Source organism: Phyllobates terribilis, unplaced genomic scaffold (genome assembly GCF_046119375.1).
Source record: "Phyllobates terribilis strain yellow unplaced genomic scaffold, ASM4611937v1 Scaffold_5__5_contigs__length_657084704, whole genome shotgun sequence".
NCBI classification, from domain to species: Eukaryota; Metazoa; Chordata; class Amphibia; order Anura; family Dendrobatidae; genus Phyllobates; species Phyllobates terribilis.
This window is the reverse complement of record NW_027362765.1, coordinates 177086572-177112030: the sequence shown is the minus strand read 5'-3', so window position 1 is coordinate 177112030 and position 25459 is coordinate 177086572. Positions and strand designations below refer to the sequence as shown.

Below are 25459 nucleotides of genomic sequence, written 5' to 3'. Positions count from 1 at the left end.
TCAGTTTGGGATAAACTCCCTTTAATAGCTGCTTACTGATTTATGACCAGTAGGGGCAGCACTCAAGGTTACAGAAGAACCAGGTGACTGGGGATTGCAAAATTTCTATAAAGTAAAACAGTACAATGCGATGTTGTAAAAACTAGTTTTTTTTTGTTTTTAAAGTAGAATATTTTTTTTTTTGCCATGATCAGAAGTAACATTTTTGCATATGCTCTTTCCTACTGAAATCAACACAGTACACTGATGGACATAACACGCTAGAGTGGATCATCGCACAGTGCAGCCCACGAGTCACATCTGGCAAATTGGCTGTCTTTTTGGCTTGTGGAGGACAGAGATGGAAATAAGGTGCAAAAGGCTGCTGAGATGCCCCTCTCACTGTGTTCATGCCTAACCACTACTTCCCACCACGCCGCTGCAGCATACCAAGAGAATTCAGCCCAAACCTGCCCGGTCACCACATAGAAGTCCTCACCGCACCGCTGCCACCCAAGCAAAATCTAATTAAAAAAGACCCGTGTGTCCATGGCAACGGTAATTTAAAGTTTACCTTTTGAACACATTGAATGGCCCAGAAAAATCTTTTCACCCGGCTCAGGAGGAACAGGAAGAGTCTCATTCTGTCCCGAACAATACTTTAGGCCTGGTGAATAGATATTTGGGCCTTATGCTCATCCAACACATAGATGTACACATGTGGAATGAAAGTAAGGATTATGTCACATGCGCCCAAATATCCCATTATAAAGGTGAACAATGCATACAAATTAAGTAGTCATAAGGTGTAAACCCACCCCCCCCTTAAAATTGGTTGTCAAGTAGCGGACAACCTGTTTAAGTGCCGACAGACTACTGCATTAAACATATACTTACCTCCTGCATTAGCACAGTTCGGTTACTCTGAGCCCCGCTGGTGACAGCGGACACTGACGACTACAGCTGTCATGTGACTGCATATGTTACATGATCGGTGGGTGACATAGGGCTCGGCATGGCCGACCTGCATCAATGCAGGAGGCAAGTATACTTTATTTATTTTTTATTTATTTAAAGGTCTAGTTTCTGCGTGTTCGATGCCTGTTACAGAAATTTTGCTGGGTTTTTCAGTGCCAGCATAATGCGTGAAATTTAAGAAAAAAAAGTGTATTTTGCAGAGGTCATTTACATAGATGTAGCTCCAGGATTCTGCACTTCGCCATGGAGCTGTTCTTAGGTCGCCCCTTAGGGCTTTCATGGGAATTTACTTGGCACTGACCAAAGGTGTTTTCGCTGTTGTCTAGTAACAGGAGGTGGATGAGTGCACAGGACTGAGGGGACCAGGTGTTGTCACCCACGGGTCTACATAATGGCTGATGACATGTATGGATGACCCAGCTGCTTCAAAAACTGGCCTTTAAAATGCAACAAGGCGAATGAGTTTATAAAAATTCTCCAGGTACCGTGGTTCTAGCGTCATCGTAGTTGTGCACCAACTCCCTGATGCACACGATCACTGCGGTGCTAAATGAGAATCTTTTCAGTTAGGGCAATGTAAATGGCTGACAAATACCTGCTAACACAAAGGATCCAACCTGCTACAACCAAACATGTCTTGCCATTGTTTCTCTGATCATTTCCATTAGACAGTCAAGGCAATATTGAAGTTCCTGCAGTTGCGGAACATGAGTAGCGCTATTTTAGGATAAAAGCCATAGCCCCGATTCAACATTGTCCTTGCCCCCTTGTTCCCTGGTTGAAAAAGTGACTTATCTTTGTGCCTTTTAAGTTAACTTTACTTGGTTTAGTCTTTTCTTGGACATTATCTCTAACAATTTAAGCTACGACTATACTATGACGCATCTTTCCAAAAAAGGTTTCATTATGAGCCAAGCCTTTTTCTTCATTTGATCAGTATCAAAAAGGGAATAGTCGGCACTCCGTGTAGCTAGAGTGGTGCACGTGGAAAACAATGTCTATAGGAAAAGAAAATCCCGGCACTCACGTGTTGATAATCAGTTGATTTATTCCACAACTCACACAAGACGTTTCAGCCTGTCCAAGGCTTTTTTCAATTGAAAAAAGCCTTGGACAGGCTGAAACGTCTTGTGTGAGTTGTGGAATAAATCAACTGATTATCAACACGTGAGTGCCGGGATTTTCTTTTCCTTTTTCTTCATTTGAGGCCTGTCTGGACACATGGAGGAGTCAGTAGTTAGGGACCACCCATTTGAGGTCACGTTGGCATGGTTGGATGTATGTCTTTTACACTTTTTGAACAAAACACCAAGTACCTCACTTTTGTGTATAGCAATAATGGAGTTCATGTATTCACTAATCGCAGTGTGCTGAAGCATAGTATAAGTAGAAATACATGTCAGAGTCTGAATTAAATGAGTTTGTCACCTCAATAACAGCATTTAAATTAACAACATTGTCAAATAGGGGACTTTGCCCCCTACAGACATCATACCTTTGGTGTAACAACTATTGTTTTTGATGTATATTGCACAATCTGCTTTCCCACTGAGGGAGTCTGGTGCACCCTTTGTGTTGCCAAGAGCTCAGTGCTTCATCCCACCCCTCAATTACTATGCTCCACCACCTCCCTCTATTCAGATTGACAGACTGCTGTAGAAAGCAGCTACAGCACAGAGCAAGAGGGCTGTGCTCGCTCCAGCATTAACACTGTGCCCACACCCCCAACATTTTCAGGCACCACTCACTTTTGCCACGTGACTGCTGTCAATCTTCATAGAGTTAGTCTGCCAGGTGTGATAATTGAGGGGCGTTGCGGTGCACTAAGCTCTTCTGGCCACACCAAGATTGCACAGGACACCCTCATTTACATCAGACAAACTGTTTTTTATGCACATCAAATGCAACGGTTATCACACCAAATCTATGATTTTTATAGAGGCCAGGTCTCCTATTTGACTATTTTTTTTTGAGGTGACCGTCTCCATTTAAAAAGTTGCGTGTGACTCGTGACAAATCAAACAGGTTTGGGGATTTTTTTTTGCAGTGGTTGTGCAATCACAGTAAATGTTGCTATGCAACATTGCGATCTTCATGCCATTGTGACAAATGGCGTCTACTTATGTGTATAGGTGACTTCCCAACAGATGTGGGTGCAAAGAAGCATTTGGCACGTTGCATTTCAAAGCCCAATACTTCTATTCTTAGGGGGTATAAGCCCCACCAATGTCCTGCAGAGGCTTACTCTACTCACTCTGTTGAAAACACATGAATACTTGGCTGAGTTGAGCATACTTGTGTATGGGGGGAAGGGTGGGATCTGGAGGAACAGCCACCAGGCAAAGGAATGTCTGGTAGTCAGCCATCTAAGGTTTAAGGGCAAGTTGATAACTTGGCTACCAGATTTACTGCAGATCGTACCAAAATCATCATGGTCCTCAGCGAAGATTATACTGAAGTGTCTTCCATACTAGATAAGTGTAGCAAGAGGGTGTCCATCATTTAAAGTAACTCAAATCCAGACACTAAGATCCAAATTTTATCAGTTTCTGCCAGAATACTGGCAAAGTTCTAACTGAAATTTAGCAAAAACAATTGCAGCTTGACCTCATTTACACCAAAAGTGGAATAACTTACAAAAGAAAAGTACTCCAGTCTGTCTGGTACATATCTTACACTAGCGCATGCCCTCTTAATGAATTTGACACATCTTTCTCCAGCAGTAAGGACTGGCGCTTCGTATGGGGCCTAAACGTGACTGACTACATACAGTGGGTACAGAAAGTATTCAGACCCCTTTAAATGTTTCACTCTTTGTTTCATTGCAGCCATTTGGTAAATTCTAAAAACTTCATTTTTTCTCATTAAAGTCCACTCTGCACCCCATCTTGAATGAAAAAAAACAAATGTAGAATTTTCAAATGTATTAAAAAAGAAAAACTGAAATATCACATGGTCATAAGTATTCAGACCCTTTGCTCAGACACTCATATTTAAGTCACATGCTGTCCATTTCCTTGTGATCCTCCTTGAGATGGTTCTACTCCTTCATTGGAGTCCAGCTGTGTTTAATTAAACTGAGGGCTTGATTTGGAAAGGCACACACCTATCTATATAAGGCTATGTGCCCACGATGCAAAAATGAAGTGGAAAATTTCCGCTTCATTTCTGCATGTCCTTGCCCGGAAAAACGAAAACCGCTTGTGGAATTTGAAACGGGTTTTTGAAGCGTTTTGCACATGCGGAATTGCCTTGCGTTTTCTAATGCATTGAAGAAGGCAATTCCGCATGCGTAAACACACAAATAATGGACGTGCTGCGGAATTTTTCGCACATCAAAAACGCTGCAGAAAATTCCGCAGCATGGGTATTGAAATTGCGGATTTACATTGGGGACCATGGGAGAAGGATTACCAAGCGTTTTACAAGCGTTTACACTGCAAAAATTCCACAGCAAAAACGCTTGAAAAACGCATTGTGGGCACGGACCCTAAGATCTCACAGTGCATGTCAGACCAAATGAGAATCATGAGCTCAAAAGGAACTGCCCAATGAGCTCAGAGACAGAACTGTGGCAAGGCTCAGATCTGGCCAAGGTTACAAAAGAATTTCTGCATTACTCAAGGTTCCTAAGAGCACAGTGGCCGCCATAATCCTTAAATGGAAGAAGTTTGGGACCACCAGAAGTCTTCCTACACCTGGCCATCCAGGCAAACTGAGAAATCGTGGGAGAAGAGCCTTGGTGAGAGGTAAAGAAAAACCCCAAGATTACTGTGGCTGAGCTCCAGAGATGCAGTAGGGAAATGGGAGAAAGTTCCACAAAGTCAACTATCACTGCAGCACTCCACCAGTCGGGCCTTTATGACAGAAGCCTTTTCTCAGTGCAAGACATATGAAAGCCCGCATAGAGTTTGCTCAAAAACACATGAAGGACTCCCAGACTATGAGAAATAAGATTCTCTGGTCTAATGAGACAAACATAGAACTTTTTGGTGATAATTCTAAGCGGTATGTGTGGAGAAAACCAGGCACTGCTCATCATGTGCCCAATACAATCCCAACAGTGAAACATGATGGTGGCAGCATCATGCTATGGGGGAGTGTTTCAGCTGCAGGGACAGGACCACTGGTTGCAATTGAAGGAAACATGAATGCGGCCCAGTACAGAGATATCCTGGATGAAAACCTCTTCCAGAGTGCTCTGGATCTCAGACTTGGCCGAAGGTTCACCTTCCAACTAGACAATGACCCTAAGCACACAGCTAAAATAACAAAGGAGTGGCTTCAGAACAACTCTATGACCATTCTTGACTGGCCCAGCCAGAGCCCTGACCTAAACCCAATTGAGCATCTCTGGAGAGACCTGAAAATGGCTGTCCACCAATGTTCACCATCCAACCTGACGGAACTAGAGAGGATCTGCAAGAAAGAATGGCAGAGGATCCCCAAATCCCGGTGTGAAAAACTTGTTGCATCATTCCCAAGAAGACTCATGGCTGTACTAGCTCAAAAGGGTGCTTCTACTCAATACTGAGCAAAGGGTCTGAATACTTATGACCATGTGATATTTCAGTTTTTCTTTTTTAATAAATTTACAAAAATTTCTACATTTTTTTTTTTCAGTCAAGATGGGATGCAGAGTGTACTTTAATGAGAAAAAAAAAAATGAACTTTTTAGAATTTCCCTTTTTTCTCTCCTAAATGGCTGCATGAGGAGCAGTATGGAAAGTCTGAACCACGCCTGCCATAGCTTTATATTGGTGTGTGCGATGTACTGGCGTCCATGATAAAGCTGTGTCCCGCGGCAGAGGAGGAGGGGTTCAGACTTGCCACAGCATTCGCCAATCCCTGAGTAGATATTCTGGGGACGAAAACAGAGCACTGAACTGACAGCGGACATTTAGTAAGGCGACTATACATTAGAAATCTATGGCCATATTTAACATAGGTGTTTGGGGTTGCATTAATGTGTAAGGGGTAACAAGACTCCCCCCAACATTTGGCCTGAAAAAAAGAATGAAGCGTGTTAAAATCCTTTTTCCCTAGGAGACGATTATGCTCTTCTCATTACAGCGGTAAATGGGCAAGCTTGCCCAATCCACACGTCAGAATTAGGAGGTGATCTTTCCTTTCATATTTGGGGATTTCAAAGCAGGAATTTTATGTCAAGTAAATCCTTAATAAAATGTCCTTAGCTTCTACATTATGTTGAAAGCACAAACCCAGCGGTAAGCTGCCAAACAGTCTGTGCCATGTATGCCAATGGGGCATCTAGGAGTCCGGCTATACAGTTTGTCAGAGCTTAGGAGTCCAGATGATACATTACAAGGCAGAGTAAGGACTATTTGCCGGCTCACTGCAAGGGAGAGAGGGCGAGTCCAGAAATAAGGACACGTTTGTAATGTGGGTCTATAGTTTTCTACACACTTTCCAGGGATTTTTTTCATGGTGACATGCTCTTTAATTACAGATTATCCAAATTATACCAGATGCTGTAAACCAAAAGAAATGAACCAAAATGGATTACAATCACAGAAATTATCATTGTCATAACACGCTAGATTTCCTTTTCATGGTACAAGATAAAAGGCAAGTACTTACATGTGTAGGTTGCGTTCAGGCATCTGATCATTTTAGGCCATCAATTTGTATAGTGCTTATCAAATGTAATTAGAGGCTCTGGCCTCAATATGATTTACTGGTGACATGCAGACAAATAGTCTTCATCTGATCACTGCTCCTCAGCTTCTGGCACTTCAAGGCCACATAGCGGTTGTGGCAATAAATGATGGCATGCTCAGGACTGACATGTCCCACTACCACCCCATGGGCATTTACCAACATACATGGATTATACAACTGCAGCCTCTTCTCTCGACTGATGAGAGGAAAGAATAGATTACATGTGCAAAAGATGGAATTTAGTGTTGACATTAAAGTCATACTAAAAGGGGATGTCTTATCTTTCTTTTTCAGGAGATCAGTGCTCCTCCCCAACTCCCTGCTTGATCTGGGTGACAGGCTCAGATTGACAGTTTGGTCCAGTAGCATCCATACACAGTTAGCCCGTAAAACAAAGTGCGCTCCAGGCCAGCTACAGAGCACTTACAAGTGCTAATTCAAAGAGCTTGTAAGCACATGTTTGGCCACTGCTGCTAGGAAGAAGTGGCGGGTTTTAACCAAGGCAATGAGCCATTAGCAATAAAATTAAAAATTCAGAAAAAAAGAAGAGGATTTTTAAAAAAGAACCCGACAGCTGATATGTGCTGGCCACTGATTGGGTAGCATGTATCAGCTGTCATGATCACTACAAAAACTAGTAAATTGCTTAGCTGCTTGTTTCTATAAGTATATTGCAATTTCTCCTAATGAAAAACATGAGAAGACGCCTTTAAAGGCACGCAGGGCTGTGGAGCCAGTAAGTCAAACCACCACGGACTTCTCAATTTCCCTGACTCCACAGCTCTGCCTCACTACTGAGCATGTACATAAAGTGCAGCACAGATTCATCTCACTGCCTCACTACTGAGCATGTACATAAAGTGCAGCACAGATTCATCACACTGCCTCACTACTGAGCATGTACATAAAGTGCAGCACAGATTCATCTCACTGCCTCACTACTGAGCGTGTACATAAAGTGCAGCACAGATTCATCTCACTGCCTCACTACTGAGCATGTACATAAAGTGCAGCACAGATTCATCTCACTGCCTCACTACTGAGCATATACATAAAGTGCAGCACAGATTCATCTCACTGCCTCACTACTGAGCGTGTAAATAAAGTGCAGCACAGATTCATCTCACTGCCTCACTACTGAGCGTGTACATAAAGTGCAGCACAGATTCATCTCACTGCCTCACTACTGAGCGTGTACATAAAGTGCAGCACAGATTCATCTCACTGCCTCACTACTGAGCATGTACATAAAGTGCAGCAGATTCATCTCACTGCCTCACTACTGAGCGTGTACATAAAGTGCAGCACAGATTCATCTCACTGCCTCACTACTGAGAGTGTACATAAAGTGCAGCACAGATTCATCTCACTGCCTCACTACTGAGCGTGTACATAAAGTGCAGCACAGATTCATCTCACTGCCTCACTACTGAGCATGTACATAAAGTGCAGCACAGATTCATCACACTGCCTCACTACTGAGCATGTACATAAAGTGCAGCAGATTCATCTCACTGCCTCACTACTGAGCGTGTACATAAAGTGCAGCACAGATTCATCTCACTGCCTCACTACTGAGCATGTACATAAAGTGCAGCACAGATTCATCTCACTGCCTCACTACTGAGCGTGTACATAAAGTGCAGCACAGATTCATCTCACTGCCTCACTACTGAGCGTGTACATAAAGTGCAGCACAGATTCATCTCACTGCCTCACTACTGAGCATGTACATAAAGTGCAGCACAGATTCATCTCACTGCCTCACTACTGAGCATGTACATAAAGTGCAGCACAGATTCATCTCACTGCCTCACTACTGAGCATGTACATAAAGTGCAGCACAGATTCATCTCACTGCCTCACTACTGAGCATGTACATAAAGTGCAGCACAGATTCATCTCACTGCCTCACTACTGAGCATGTACATAAAGTGCAGCACAGATTCATCTCACTGCCTCACTACTGAGCATGTACATAAAGTGCAGCACAGATTCATCTCACTGCCTCACTACTGAGCATGTACATAAAGTGCAGCACAGATTCATCTCACTGCCTCACTACTGAGCATGTACATAAAGTGCAGCACAGATTCATCTCACTGCCTCACTACTGAGCATGTACATAAAGTGCAGCACAGATTCATCTCACTGCCTCACTACTGAGCATGTACATAAAGTGCAGCACAGATTCATCTCACTGCCTCACTACTGAGCGTGTACATAAAGTGCAGCACAGATTCATCTCACTGCCTCACTACTGAGCATGTACATAAAGTGCAGCACAGATTCATCTCACTGCCTCACTACTGAGCATGTACATAAAGTGCAGCACAGATTCATCTCACTGCCTCACTACTGAGCATGTACATAAAGTGCAGCACAGATTCATCTCACTGCCTCACTACTGAGCATGTACATAAAGTGCAGCACAGATTCATCTCACTGCCTCACTACTGAGCATGTACATAAAGTGCAGCACAGATTCATCTCACTGCCTCACTACTGAGCATGTACATAAAGTGCAGCACAGATTCATCTCACTGCCTCACTACTGAGCATGTACATAAAGTGCAGCACAGATTCATCTCAACTAAAAGCCTAGATCCTTAGATCAGGAACAGAACAGACATTTATAGGACATTTCACAACTTACCCAAATTCTTATGAAAACATTTACAGCACATCCTGCATTGTACTACTATATCCAATTTATTATATATTTTAGGAGTCTGTCCATTTTATACCGACTACAGAAAGAAAGGGTCTACTTGTTTCTCTCAAAATCAGCGCCACTCCTGGATGTGACTGGTAGTACAGCTCAATCCTATTCAGTTTAGTGATACTATTTCTAAAAGAAAACCAGTCAATGTTCTCATTTCAGAAATCCTTTAAAAAACGGGCAATTTTTCTAAGAGCCGTAAGTTTTGACATAGCAATATGAGGGCCTGTTTTTTTTTTTTACGGGAAGAGCTGTAGTTTCAAATTACTTAATTCGTTTAAATCATACAATCTACTAGAAACAGGAAAAAGTTTAAAGTTGGATGAAATCCAGGGGGGAAAAAACAAAACAAACAAAAAAAAAAAACAGTTTCACCATTTTTGGGGGGGGTTTTGCCTTATTATTTTACGGTGAAAGTGGCAGTGCCCTGGAAAGCCTTAGCTACTTACTGGTAACGGGATTTTTCGGAGCCCATGACCGCACCACGAGAGAGAGGATGAGTCCATCATGTACAGGTAACCTACAGGTTAAAAAGGGCGGCACCTCTCTCCCGCCTCAGTTTAGTTAACAGAGCATGAGAGGACCGCCAATTACTTTAAGTAACTTCCCCCCGAAGGTGCAAAAAAAGAAGAAATAACTCTACGGGAGTGCAATAACACCACCAGTGTAGGGAGGGAATATAAGGGTGCTGTCATGGGCTCCGAAATATCCCGTTACCGGTAAGTAACTAAGGCTTTATTCGTACTCCCATGACAGCACCACAAGAGAATTACAGAGACGAAAGGAGATTAGGGAGGGACCACAGCTTGAAGCTCCCTTCTCCCAAAGGTGAGGTCAGAAGAGTCACCCAAATCCCATCTATAATGCCTATAGAAGGTGGAGGGAGAACACCAGGTGGCAGCCTTACATATGTCTTCGATGGAAACCCCCGTCTTCTCGGCTCAGGAAGTTGCTACTGCCCTGGTGGAGTGTGCTCTCAATCCTTCCAGTACTTCCCTATCCCCCGAGGAGTAAGCGAGGGAGATTGCCTCTCTAATCCACCTTGCGATTGTGGATTTTGAAGCTTTACAACCTTTTCTGGCCCCCTGATGGCATATAAATAGGGAACTATCTTTCCTAAAATTGTGTGAAACCTCCAGATATTTAAGCATGCACCTCCTAACATCTAATGTTTGTAGTTTCTCCTCTTTCTGATTTCTTAGGGGGGAAACAAAAGGTTGGAAGATTTACCTCTTGAGTTCTATGAAACCGAGAGACTACTTTTGGGAGAAAAGCTGGATCAGGCTTTAACACAATTCTATCATCCATAATTTGGGTAAATGGAGGGGATATAGAAAAGGCCTGTATGTTACTTACTCTTCCGGCCGAAGTCAGGGCCACTAACAAGGCTGTTTTAAGAAATATAATCATATGAGTGGCTGAATCTAGAGGTTCGAGGGGGGGGGGGGGGTTAGTTAAGGCATTTAAGACTAGGTTTAGATCCCAGGGAGAGGGTTTGGATTTAATAATAGGTCTACATCTGAAAGAGGCCTTTAGAAACCGTGCTACCCAATAATTTGCTGCTATATCGGATGCAAATAAGGCCCCTAAAGCCGACACCTGTACCTTCAAGGTACTAGTGGTTAGACCCTGCTCTAACCCCCGTTGTAGGAACTCTAGTATCTTCCCAATAGGGATCCCATCCTCCAGCTTGAATTCTGTAAAAGATAGGAATTTTCTCCAAGTCCTAGCATAGATGCGGGTAGTAAAGGGCTTTCTGCTACTTAAGAGAGTGTTTACCAAATTTGAGGAAAACCCTTTGCTGGCTAACAGTGCCCTCTCAAATTCCATGCCGTCAAATGGAGATTTGGGGCTGGAGGATGTGAAACTGGGCCCTGAGTAAGAAGGTCCGGGATTTCCAGAAGGATCCAGGGGTCTGATATTGGACATCCTGCAGAGACAAGAGAACCATGGTCTCTTGGGCCAAAAGGGGCATATGAGGATCACTCTGGCTTCGGCTGTCCTGATCTTTCTTAGGACTGACAGAAGCAGGACCATAGGAGGGAAGCCGTACGCCAAAGGAAACTCCCAGGGTATCATGAGGGCATCCACCGCCAGGGGCTTTTCTCTGGGGTCTAGAGAACAAAATGCTGTCACTTTCCGGTTGGACTTCGTTGCGAACAAGTCCACTGCTGGAAGACCCCACATTGCCACGATCCTGGAGAATACTCGAGGGTTCAAAGACCATTCTCCTTCCTTTAGGGAATTGCGGCTGAGAAAATCTGCCCTGATGTTTTCTTTTCCTCTTAGATGCACCGCAGAAAGGGAGAGAAAATGATCTTCTGCTTTTTGAAGAAGTCTGTCTGCCACGCTCATTAAGTCCTTTGAACGGGTCCCCCCTTGATGGTTTATATATGCTACTGAGACTAGATTGTCCAAGAGTATACGGACATCCTGGCCCTGTAAATATACAAGGAACCCATTGAGCGCATAATCAACCGCCAAAAGTTCCTTAACATTTGAGGAAAACCGTACTTCATTTTCTGACCAGGTTCCCTGAATTAAGCAGTTTTTAAAATGAGCTCCCCAACCTGTAGCACTTGCGTCTGTAGTTACAACTGCCGTAGGTTTATTTTCCCAAGGGACTCCCCTAGAAAGATTAGTGTAAACTAACCACCAGCGAAGGGATTTTAAGGAGCTAGGGCCCAAGGTAAACTCCGGGTCTAGATGTCCATCTAGGAGTGAGTCGTTATACAAGACATCCCATTGAAGAGCCATTGAATGAAACTGGGACCAGCGTACCGCCAAAAAACTTGAGGTCAGGGTCCCCAATAAGGAGATGGCTTTGCGCAGTGTCATGGAGGGACTATCTATACAGTGTTTCACTAGTCCCTGAATTTTCGTAATTTTCTCACCTGAAATAATATAACTGCTTGTCTGAATCTAAAATGACCCCCAGGAACTGTTGGGCTTTTTGTGGAATTAATCTAGATTTTTCTAAATCTAGGAACCAACCTAGTCTTTGTAGGATAGAAATTGTTACCTGAAGGTGGGCTTCGCATTGCGCAAAGGAGTCCCCCACTATTAGGAAATCATCGAGGTACGGGATTATTAAAATATATTTTTCTCTTATGTGGGCCATCACTTCTGCCACCAGTTTAGTAAAAACTCTTGGGGCTATAGCCAATCCAAAGGGAAGGGCGGTGTACTGGTAGTGTTTTATCACCCCTTTGATTTTGATGGCTAATCTTAAATACTTTTGATAATCCTTATGAATGGGGACATGGTAGTAAGCATCTTTAAGATCCAGGACAACCATAAAACAGTGGGCAAAAAGCAATTTTATTATTGTTTTTAACGATTCCATTTTTAAGGTGTCTATTCTAAGAACCTATTTAAAGATTTTAAATTTATGATAGTCCTGAAACACCCATCCGGCTTGGGAATCAAGAAGAGCGAGGAGTAGAATCCGTCTCCCTCTTCTGTTTTTGGAACCTCAATCAAGACGTTTTTCTTTGTTAGGTCTTGTATTTCCGATATGAGGGCAGCCTGCCGCTCTGGGGAGGAACTAGAGGGAACAATTACAAATCTCTTGTAAGGAAGGGTTTGGAATTGAAATTTAAGACCAAATCTAATTAGGCCCAAAATCCAACCGCTAAGTGAGATACGTTCCCAAGCCGGAAAAAACAATGACAATCCCCCCCCCCCACACACACACACACACACACACACACACACACACACACCTGGGTGGATTGTGGTTCCCCTGGCTTCCGCTCATCTCTGGAAGAACAACCAAAGAGTAGGCCTCTACCTTTGCGACTTCTTTCCTCGAATTTCTCCTGTTCTCTAAAGAATCGCCTACAGACAAACTTCTTTTTCGGAAAGGATCTTTTAAAAGAGGGTAGAGGTACAGATGGAAAGCCCTTCTTAGGATCTCCTGCTTTTTCCAACAGATCATCCATTGTCTGGCCAAAAAGATATTCACCCTCACAAGGAATTGTACAGAGTCTAGAATTTGTTTGTACATCTCCCGGCCAGCATTTCAGCCAAACGGCTTGCCGAGCAGCGTTTGAAAGAGCTGACGATTTTTCTGCTAGTCTGACAGTCCGCAGATGCGTCAGCAAGAAAGGCCGCTGCACCCTGGACTAGGGGGAGAGAAGAAATGATTTCCTTCATGGGGACACCTTCTTTCAATTGGTTGTCCAGCTGTTCAAGCCAGACCATCAGGGCCCTGGATGTGCAGGTGGCAGCCACTGCTGGTTTCAGGGCTCCTGTAGAGGTCTCCCAGGTACCTTTTAAAAAAAGGTATCTGCTTGTCTGTCCAGGGGATCTCTTAAAGCTCCCATGTCGTCGAAGGGGAGGGAAGCCTTTTTTTGAAGCTTTGGCAATGGCCACATCAAGCCTTGGCGCCTTTGGCCAGGAGGAGCATGCGGAATCGTCAAATGGATATCTCCTTTTGAAAGAGGGAGGGATGCTGCCCTTTCTGTCCGGTTTCTGCCACTCTCTTTCAATAAGATCCTTAATTTTTGTGTTCATGGGAAAGGATCTTTTCTTTCTTTGACCTAAACCACCAAACATAACATCTTCCCGGGACTTCTCTGGTCTAGCGTCCACAATGCCCATAGTAGAACGGACAGCTTTCACTAAGGCATCTACCTCATTTAAAGGGAAACATTGTCTCTCGGATTCGCTATCAGAGGAGGAAATGGAAGAGGAAGAAATGTCCGAGATGTCGGAGTCTGAGCCCGGTCGAGGGTCCTGAGGGGAATGCCTGACCTCAGAATTCTCACGCAAGGCCTTGCCTACTATTAAGGTTTTTAGGCCTAAAGAAAACCCCGGGGTCTCTTCCACCATCACCTTGTCAATACAAGGCTGGCACAATTTTTTAGTATATGCATCAGGGAGCGGGCTGCTACATAGGGCACATTCTTTATGCCTAGCTTTAAACGTACATTTCTTGCTCTGAAAAAAAAAATTCCATAGACAGAGAAGAAAAAAAGAGGAGCAATTAGTAGAACCTTCACGAAGACTCCACTTAGCCCCTGGCATATGCGGTACCGTAGAAGCAGAGGAATCCTTCTTAACCGGCGGAGGATCACGCCGAACGACAGGACCTTCCTTCCTGCTCTTAGCGGTAAACTTTTTAGTAGAACGGCTGGACCCGGTTCGGGAACGACGTTGTACCACCTGTTGTGAGGGCTCCCCAGAGGGCTGCTCCTGCAGCAGTTGTTCTTGCTGAGGTGAAAGCTCCAGTGTATCTCCCATTGTATACGAGAAAACAAAGGGCTGGGAAGGACCTCTGCATGTAGCCAGACCTTCTTCTATACTGGCCATGCAGGTACCATTTTTTTTTTTTGTTTGTTTTTTACGGGGGGGGGGGGCCTCTTTTTCCTCCTCCACCCTACCCCCTCCCCAGGCCAGGCAGAACACCTGCGGGACGCTCATATTGTTCCGGCGTCCCCACTGCTTGCATGCGGCCTGTACTTCCTGGCTGCGCGCGAACTGCGCCCACTTCCAGTGGAGGCCAGCGCACCGGAAGTCATCCACACATACAGCGGACCATCCAGCTCCAGTGAGGGGATGTCACGCTGGCCGCAACGCGCACGGAGGTGCCCCAATGAGCCCTTCCTGGAGACGCCACGGCAGAAGAGGACCGACCAGGGGAGGAACCTCACCGCTCCAGGTACCCTGTCTATCCCTCTGGGCAAGAGACCGCGCCAATATTTCTCCTGCAGGAACCTGATAGGTCTCCCATCATGGACAGGAAACCTAAACTGAGGCGGGAGAGAGGTGCCGCCCTTTTTAACCTGTAGGTTTCCTGTCCATGATGGGCGGATCCTCTCTCTTGTGGTGCTGTCATGGGAGTACGAATAAAATTATTTTCCAGGTCAGTATGGTATATTAAACTTCCAGAGATACTTTTCTTAAGTGGTGGAAAAAAAATTGTAAACGTTAGTAGAAAAAAAAAAAAATAACATACAAAATTGGGGTTTGTGATGCCCCTAATATTATAATTCTTAGATCAATGAAGCGACGAAGGCTTGTTTTTTTGCATAGCAAACTGCTTTGGTACCAGTACATTTTGATCGCTTTTTATCGTATTTTAGGGAGAAGTGATGATCAAAGCTCTTCCAGATTTCATTTTTTTCTTCTTGCTGGATTAGTTTGATATTTTGACAGATCGGACATGTTGATAAACAAAAAGGTAAAACATATTAGCTATTTATTTTCAATGGGAGAAAAGGGCGTGATTCAAATCTTTTTATAATCTTGAATTTATTTTTTTTTTAACTATTTTTTTAGTCCCATTAGGGTACTGGCACATGCCACCACTCGATAGCTTATTCTACATACTGAAGTACAGTAGTATTGCAGACTATAATGAAAATCCAGGTCTCCATGAAGCTCAGCCTGTGCCTGAACGACACAGGAGTACCAAGATGCTGGCATCGGGGGACTTCAGTCAGCCTCCAGGCTACCATGATAACCTATCAGTGGTGGCCCAAGATCACCTAGCAGGAGGCCTATGGAATCCAGTGTGCATACCTTATTAATGCCACTGCTCCAGTTAAACTCAGATGTAAGGGCCTCTTAATGAATCAGGAGCCTCACACTCCACCCTGACCCTCAAAGACTGGTGTGAAGATCCCCAGCCTAGATGAATCGGGGCCTTTCAGAGCTAGATGCATCGGAAGTAGTGATGAGCGAACGTGCTTGGATAACGTGTTATCCCAGCATGCTCGTTCTTATCGGAGTATCTTCTGCGTGCTCGGCTAATATGTTTCTCTACCCACTGTTGCATGTCTTCTGGCGGTAGACAAGACGCAATACATGCAGGGATTGCCTGTTTGTTAGCCAATCCCCGCATGTGATGCGTCTGTCTAAAACATGCAGCCACAGGGAGGCAAACATTATCAGAGCACGCCCAAGATACACGGATAAGACCGAGCATGCTCGGATAACACATTAGCCGAGCATGTTCGCTCATCCCTAATAGTCAGCAGCTTCTCTGCTATGGGTATGGCAAAAATCAGGCATGAGTCTGTTGGATTCAGATCAGTAGACCCGCTGTCAATCCTGACATCACAGTCCATACCCAGACCTTGTTCTAAGGACATCCGAGTCCAGCCTCAGAATGATCCTCAACAGGAGACATCTTTTTCTATTCCAGCCACAAGTATAAAAGGTGCCTTGATCTTCAAAAATAATTGGGTCCTGAAAGATCTACTTCTGGCTTGTGGCCAACAGAAAAGTGTGTTTCCTATGTGGGGCCAGTGCTGTGTAAGAAGGGGGATGGCTGACTGCTCATTTTGTACAGTTAAGCCTGATGCAGTGACAGAAAGGAGCTGGCTAAGCTAACAACATGGTCAGCCAGTCCCCTTTACATACAGCAAAGGTCACATGCTGACCACAAAATAAAATGTTCTCTTGTGTCAAACACAAGCCGGACAAAGCTACTGGGACTGGTGACGATATCTGAAGATCATGGCATATTAATAAATATGAATATATTAGTAATTGTATAAATTTATATTCTAAACACATCAAAAGATCTTCTAAGAAAAACCTCATTTCATCGAAAATGTTCTGCCATTTTTAAATGAATAAAACGGGGCCATGCAGTTTGGACCTCCCAACAAGAGGAGGTACTTCACCGGTTTATTGGCTTCCTATGAAAATGGCCCTAGTGTCTGCTGTGATATAGGGAAATTATGAGTAAGCCCTATTTCAGATAGGGACTGATATGTTGAAAATCTCATGTATTGGCAGGACTGTCTCATGGTATTTGGGCATATTGCTACGATATACCATATATAAATCGGATTGGTGCAAGTTCCAGAGGTGGGATCCGTATCCTTCTCCAGAAGTGGGATCGCCCAATACCTCATCCCAGCTGGCGCCAGTTCTCACCATCCATTTAATCTGTAAAGCGATATGTAACATGCAGGTGCTATATAGAAGCAAGAATAATTAGGAACAACAAATACTCTTGGCAGAGTTCAAAACCCCCATGGAAATGAATGAAATGAAGCGGTAAATGAATGGCCACTTCTCCACTCACAGATGGGACCCCCTTTCTGGGGAGAGGTGCCATGTTCCCAGAGGTGGGACCCACATGTGGTAGAAGTGTAAGGCATAACCTATGAATGTATGTCATAGGGCAACCTCTTTACAAGTATTTCAAGCCAGCAGTGAAGTGAAAAATCACAATTCACATTCCTGAGCAGTGTAACACATCGATGGCCCGAGCCCTCCAGAGATATTACTAGCATGGAGTCTATACTGTGGCTAATAAGTAGAGAACAGTGGCACCCATCCCCCACTATAGGGTATTTAAAGGGGCTGTCAGCAAAGAAGGACTTTAATTTACTTATATAGCACCATTAATTCCACAGCTCTTTACAGACATCACTGTCCCCATGGGGGCTCACAGTCTACATTCCCTATCAGAATGTCCTTGGAGTTCAAACCCAGTACAGACGCTCGGTGCATCATGGCGGAGCCGGACATTCATATATACCTGCCGGTTTCCATCTATCCCTCCCTCTCTGAAGCCAGAGCTGTCAAATAACGGGGCAGGGTGGAGATAGAAGGACAAGCTGGTGGGAAGGTGTATATAAATGTCCGGCCCCACCATGAAGCACCGGGCGGTGGGCTTTGAACAGTCATCCTGTGCTGACAGTGCCTTTAAAAAAGGGATTCCATAAATTAGACGATAGATTTTCAGCAGTGTGAAGACCAGAAATCTGTGTAAAGGTCGTGCAATGATGGTAGCTGGATCCGTGCGGGTCCGTATTCATCATCCGTATACAGATTTGTCATTTGGAATAGTAGCAATGAATAGAAAGGAGCGGGTTACCATAAGAAGGGCCTGATTCATTACCATCCCCGGCAGAAAACCGCACTCTGGGGACTATGTGGAGGCAGACAAGCACGGGTTAATCCTCGCAGTGAGCCATAGCTCCACACACTGTGCATGCGGTAATGGAGGCCGCCGCCCGCAGACATGACAGCTCCGCTCAGCAGCGGCAGGGAGGACGTGACAGGTGGATGACACCGCAGATGACGGGGCCTCGCATGGAGACTACGGGGAGCAGGCCGCCGCTCTCCCCGCCCATGTATGGAGCGACTCCCCGAGAGCCCTGCCTGAGCTTCCCGGAAGCCCGTGCCTCGCCCATCCCCCCTCTCCTACCCTTCAGCCCCCTCAGCGTCCGCACCTGAGAACCGCTGTCCGGTGATAACGTGCCGATAGTAATCCGAGCGAGCTCAGCTTCCTCACTGTCCCCTCTGCAGACTCAATGCCGTTCTACTTCCGTTCTGGCCGCCACTTCCGCTTCCTACAAGCCCCTCCCCACTCCACCACCCGCCTCTCAACGCGGGACCAGCGGCTGCCGGGAGAAGGAGGAGGAGGGGGGAGTGAGCTCGCTGTCACCATAGTAACCGCGGTGACGTCATCGGGTGCAGCGGCGCGGGAGAGGGGAGGAAGTACGTCTGGGCGGGAAGAGGAGAAGCCTCAGTGTCTGTGGTGAAGGCTGTCAGTGTGCTGGATAATGGCGCCCGAGTCATTACAGACAGTGCTACCGCTCCTGGGCGTCTTCAGTGCACTGGACGGCATTTTCCATACTCATGCTCAGCCATTGTAACCCTTTGTATAAATAAATAGCCTGAGTGCTTTTGTTATATATTTTTGCAAAATAATTCAGAAAGATTATTGTTCGCCCGAGGACATGTAACCTGAGTCAGCTGTGAGGAAAAGCAATGGTATAATCCAGTTACATGAACTACGTTGCACTATAGGCAGGTGTGAACTAGGGGTGATAGTAACCCCAGAGATGGCCGAGGTCAGACTGTGTGGAACTGTGTCAGCAAATGGCGACAGACTGGCTCCAGCAGTGCGCAACACCCAATCTGTGACCATTATTGATGAGTGCTCGGGTATGCACCAAGTATCACGGGTGCTCGAGTCCCCGCACCCGCATGTTTTGTGGTTGTCTCAGCTGCAAAACATGCAGGGACTCAAGCAACCCGCGATACTCTGTGCATACCCGAGCACCCGCGATACTCTGTGCATACCCGAGCACCCGCGATACTCTGTGCATACCCGAGCACCCGCGATACTCTGTGCATACCCGAGCACCCGCGATACTCTGTGCATACCCGAGCACCCGCGATACTCTGTGCATACCCGAGCACCCGCGATACTCTGTGCATACCCGAGCACCCGCGATACTCTGTGCATACCCGAGCACCCGCGATACTCTGTGCATACCCGAGCACCCGCGATACTCTGTGCATACCCGAGCACCCGCGATACTCTGTGCATACCCGAGCACCCGCGATACTCTGTGCATACCCGAGCACTCGCGATACTCTGTGCATACCCGAGCACCCGCGATACTCTGTGCATACCCGAGCACCCGCGATACTCTGCATACCCGAGCACCCGCGATACTCTGTGCATACCCGAGCACCCGCGATACTCTGTGCATACCCGAGCACCCGCGATACTCTGTGCATACCCGAGCACCCGCGATACTCTGTGCATACCCGAGCACCCGCGATACTCTGTGCATACCCGAGCACCCGCGATACTCTGTGCATACCCGAGCACCCGCGATACTCTGTGCATACCCGAGCACCCGCGATACTCTGCATACCCGAGCACCCTTGGTAAACTCCAGTAACCAGCACGTACGCTTAATCACTAGTCACTATCCCTTAATATGTAACATGGTCATACCAAGACACCATATACTGTGTGTGTGTATATATATATATATATATATATATATATATATATATATACACTGTGTGCAGAATTATTAGGCAAGTTGTATTTTAGAGGATTATTTTTATTATTGATCAACAACTATGTTCTCAATCAACCAAAAAGACTCATAAATATCCAAGCTTAATATTTTTGGAAGTTGGAGTGGGTTTTTTTTAGATTTGGCTATCTTAGGAGGATATCTGTTTATGCAGGTAACTATTACTGTGCAGAATTATTAGGCAACTTAATAAAAACCAAATATAATCCCATCTCACTTGTTTATTTTCACCAGGTAAACCAATATCAGTGCACAAAATTTAGAAATAAACATTTCTGACATGCAAAAACAAAAACCAAAAAAATAGTGATCAATATAGCCTCCTTTCTTTATGATGACACTCAACAGCCTTCCATCCATAGAGTCTGTCAGTTGCTTGATCTGTTTTCGATCAACATTGCGTGCAGCAGTCACCACAGCCTCCCAGACACTGTTCTGAGAGGTGTACTGTTTTCCCTACCTGTAGATCTCACATTTTATGATGGACCACAGGTTCTCTATGGGGTTCAGATCAGGTGAACAAGGGCGCCATGTCATTATTTTTTCTTCTTTTAGACCTTTACTGGCCAGCCACACTGTGGAGTAGTTGGATGCATGTGATGGAGCATTGTCCTGTATGAAAATCATGTTTTTTCTTGAACTATACCGACTTCTTCCCGCACCACTGCTTGAAGAAGTTGTCTTCCAGAAACTGGCAGTAGGTCTGGGAGTTGAGCTTCACTCCATCCTCAACCCGAAAAGGTCCCAAAAGTTCATCTTTGATGATACCAGCCCATACCTGTACCCCACCTCCACCTTGCTGGCGTCAGAGTCGGAGTGGAGCTCTATGCCCTTTACTGATCCAACCTCTGGCCCATCAAGATTCACTCTCATTTCATCAGTCCATAAAAACTTTGAAAAATCAGTCTTAAGATATTTCTTGACCCATTCTTGACGTTTTATCTTATGTTTCTTGTTCAAAGGTGGTCGTTTTTCAGCCTTCCTTACCTTGGCCATGTCCCTGAGTATCGCACACCTTGTGCTTTTTGATACTCCAGTAACGTTGCAGCTCTGAAATATGGCAAAACTGGTAGCGAATGGCATCTTGGCAGCTTCGTGCTTGATTTTCCTCAATTCATGGGCAGTTATTTTTCGCTTTTTTTGGCCAACACGCTTCTTGAGACCCTGTTGGCTATTTGCCATGAAACGCTTGATTGTTCGGTGATCATGCTTCAAAAGTTTGGAAATTTCAAGACTGCTGCATCCCTCTGCAAGACATCTCACAATTTTGGACTTTTCAGAGCCTGTCAAATCTCTCTTCTGACCCATTTTGCCAAAGGAAAAGAAGTTGCTTAATAATTAAGCACACATTATATAGGGTGTTGATGTCATTAGGCAACACCCCTCCTCATTACAGAGATGCACATCACCAGATTTACTTAATTGGTAGTTGGCTCTCAAGCCTATGCAGCTTGGAGTAGGACAACATGTATAAAAAGTATCATGTGATCAAAATACGCATTTACCTAATAATTCTGCACGCGGTGTATATATATATATATATATATATATATATATATTTATATGTATATATATAAGGAATGAGCGCACCCTTTCAGGTGATCAAAACGGTGGGATATGTAGATACCGGAGGCGTAGCTAGGGTTTTGGTTCAGGAAGGGGGGGGGGTGTTTGGGCGAAACTTCTGAGTGGGCCCCTAACCAGGTAAACCTGATTACAACTACGGTGGCGCACCCTGATAGTGGATGTAGGAGAACCTCAGCAGATGACTGTGATGTTACTGAAAATCTCTATACAAAGACCAACACTGATATTACCGCCATATGGTGACCATATAGTGGTAGATATCAGCCCTGCGGTACATGTAATAGATTACAGCACAGTTACAGATAGTGACTTACAGCTGACATTCTTTCTGATGAAATCGTTCACTTTTCCATCTGGCCCAGACCGACACGACAACTTCTCCATCCAGGACTCGTCTGCAGAGATTACAACACAGACACATCTGACTCCTTACATTTCAGGCATCGTCCACGTCTGTTCCCAACCTGCACAAACTCTTCATCCTGCTGATACCCCAATACTGAGCCTCTGCTGCCGTATGTGTCCCTATTACTGCGCCTACTGTGATCTGCGATGTCAAACTTAAACACACAAAGGGCCAAAATTAAAAACTTGGACAGTCGTGGGCCAACCAGTATACAGTATAATGAGCCCCCCATAGGCCTCTACAGTATAATGCACCCCTATAGGCCTCTATAGTATAATACACTCCCATAGGCCTCCATAAGGTATAATACACTCCCCATAGGCCTCTATAGTATAATTCACTCCCATAGGCCTCCATATAGTATAATACACTCCACATAGGCAGACTCTATATAGTATAATGCACCCCAATAGGCCTCCATATAGTGAGTAATGTACCCCCATAGACAGACTCTATATAGTATAATTCACCCTCATAGGCCTCTATAGTATAATGCACTCCCATATGCCTCCTTATAGTATAATGCACTCCCCATAGGCTTGCATATAGTATAATACACTCCTCATAGGCAGACTCTATGTAGTATAATGCACCCCCATAGGCCTCCATATAGTGTATATTGCACCCCCATAGGCCTCCATATAGTATAATGCACACCCATAGGCATACTCTATATAGTATAATGCACCCCATAGGCAGACTCTTTATAGTACAATGCACACCCCATAGGCAGACTCTATATAATATAATGCATCTCTATAGTCAGACTTTATATAGTATAATGCACCCCCATGGGCAGAGTCTATATAGTATAATGCACCCCCATAGGCAGACTCTGTAGTATAATTCACCCTCATAGGCAAACTATATAGTATAATGTACCCCCATAGGCCTCTATGGTATAATGCACCCCCATAGGCCTCTATAGTATAATGCACCCCCCATAGGCCTCCATATAGTATAATGCACCCCCTCAGGCAGACTCTATATAGTATAAAATACCCCCATAGGCAGACTATATATAGTATAGTGCACACCCCCATAGGCAGACTCTATATAGTATAATGCACCCCCATGGGCAGACTCTATATAGTATAGTGCACCCCCATAGGCAGACTCTATATAGTATAATGCACCCGCATAGGCAGACTTAATATAGTATAATGCACCCCCATAGACAGATTATATATAGTATAATGCACCCCCATAGGCAGACTTAATATAGTATAATGCACCCCCATAGGCAGACTCTATATAGTATAATGCACCCCATAGGCAGACTCAATATAGTATAATGCCCACCCCATAGGCAGACTCTATATAATATAATGTATCCCCATAGGCAGACTCTATATAGTATAATGCACCCCCATATGCCTCTATGGTATATTGCACCCCCATAGGCCTCTATAGTATAATGCACCCCCCATAGGCCTCTATAGTATAATGCATCCCCCATAGGCCTCCATATAGTATAATGCACCCCCATAGGCAGACTGTATATAGTATAGTACACCCCCACGGGCAGACTCTATGTAGTATAGTACACCCCCATAGGCAGACTCTATATGGTATAATGCACCCCCATAGGCTAACTCTACAGTACAGACCAAAAGTTTGGACACACCTTCTCATTTAAAGATTTTTCTGTATTTTCATGACTTTGAAAATTGTACATTCATACTGAAGGCATCAAAACTATGAATTAATACATGTGGAATTATATACTTAACAAAAAAATGTGAAACAACTGAAAATATGTCTTATTTTCTAGGTTCTTCAAAGTAGCCACCTTTTGCTTTGATGACTGCTTTGCACACTCTTGGCATTCTCTTGATGAGCTTCAAGAGGTAGTCACCGGAAATGGTCTTCCAACAATCTTGAAGGAGTTCCCAGAGATGCTTAGCACTTGTTAGCCCTTTTGCCTTCACTCTGCGATCCAGCTCACCCCAAACCATCTCGATTGGGATCAGGTCTGGTGACTGTGGAGGCCAGGTCATCTGGCGTAGCACTCCATCACTCTCCTTCTTGGTCAAATAGCCCTTACACAGCCTGGAGGTGTGTTTGGGGTCATTGTCCTGTTGAAAAATAAATGATGGTCCAACTAAACGCAAACAGGATGGAATAGCATGCCGCTGCAAGATGCTGTGGTAGCCATGCTGGTTCAGTATGCCTTCAATTTTGAATAAATCCCCAACAGTGTCACTAGCAAAGCACCCCCACACCATCACACCTCCTCCTCCATGCTTCACAGTGGGAACCAGGCATGTAGAGTCCATCCGTTCACCTATTCTGCGTCGCACAAAGACACGGTGGTTGGAACCAAAGATCTCAAATTTGGACTTATCAGACCAAAGCACAGATTTCCACTGGTCTAATGTCCATTCCTTGTGTTCTTTAGCCCAAACAAGTCTCTTCTGCTTGTTGCCTGTCCTTAGCAGTGGTTTCCTAGCAGCTATTTTACCATGAAGGCCTGCTGCACAAAGTCTCCTCTTAACAGTATTTATAGAGATGTGTCTGCTGCTAGAACTCTGTGTGGCATTGACCTGGTCTCTAATCTGAGCTTCTGTTAACCTGCGATTTCTGAGGCTGGTGACTCGGATAAACTTATCCTCAGAAGCAGATGTGACTCTTGGTCTTCCTTTCCTGGGGCGGTCCTCATGTGAGCCAGTTTCTTTGTAGCACTTGATGGTTTTTGCAACTGCACATGGGGACACATTCAAAGTTTTCCCAATTTTTCGGACTGACTGACCTTCATGTCTTAAAGTAATGATGGCCACTCGTTTTTCTTTACTTAGCTGCTTTTTTCTTGCCATAATACAAATTCTAACAGTCTATTCAGTAGGACTATCAGCTGTGTATCCACCAGACTTCTGCACAACACAACTGATGGTCCCAACCCCATTTCTAAGGCAAGAAATCCCACTTATTAAACCTGACAGGGCACACCTGTGAAGTGAAAACCATTTCCGGTGACTACCTCTTGAAGCTCATCAAGAGAATGCCAAGAGTGTGCAAAGCAGTCATCGAAGCAAAAGGTGGCTACTTTGAAGAACCTAGAATATAAGACATATTTTCAGTTGTTTCACACTTTTTTGTTAAGTATGTAATTCCACATGTGTTAATTCATAGTTTTGATGCCTTCAGTGTGAATGTACAATTTTCATAGTCATGGAAATACAGAAAAATCTTTAAATGAGAAGGTATGTCCAAACTTTTGGTCTGTACTGTATATAGTATAATGCACCCCCATAGGCAGATTCTTTATAGAATAATGCACCCCCATAGACAAGC

General features: G+C 44.6%; 1 protein-coding gene across 1 annotated transcript in view; it reads right to left on the bottom strand.

Moving 5' to 3' along the window:
• The window catches only part of YWHAB (tyrosine 3-monooxygenase/tryptophan 5-monooxygenase activation protein beta), a 32922-nt gene extending 14201 nt beyond the window's left edge, over positions 1 to 18721 (bottom strand). Inside the window, exon 1 of the mRNA XM_073683533.1 lies at positions 18562 to 18721. The gene's annotated coding sequence lies outside the window, so the exon portion shown is untranslated. The remainder of the gene's footprint in view (positions 1 to 18561) is intronic.
• Between the last annotated feature and the right edge of the window lie 6738 nt (positions 18722 to 25459).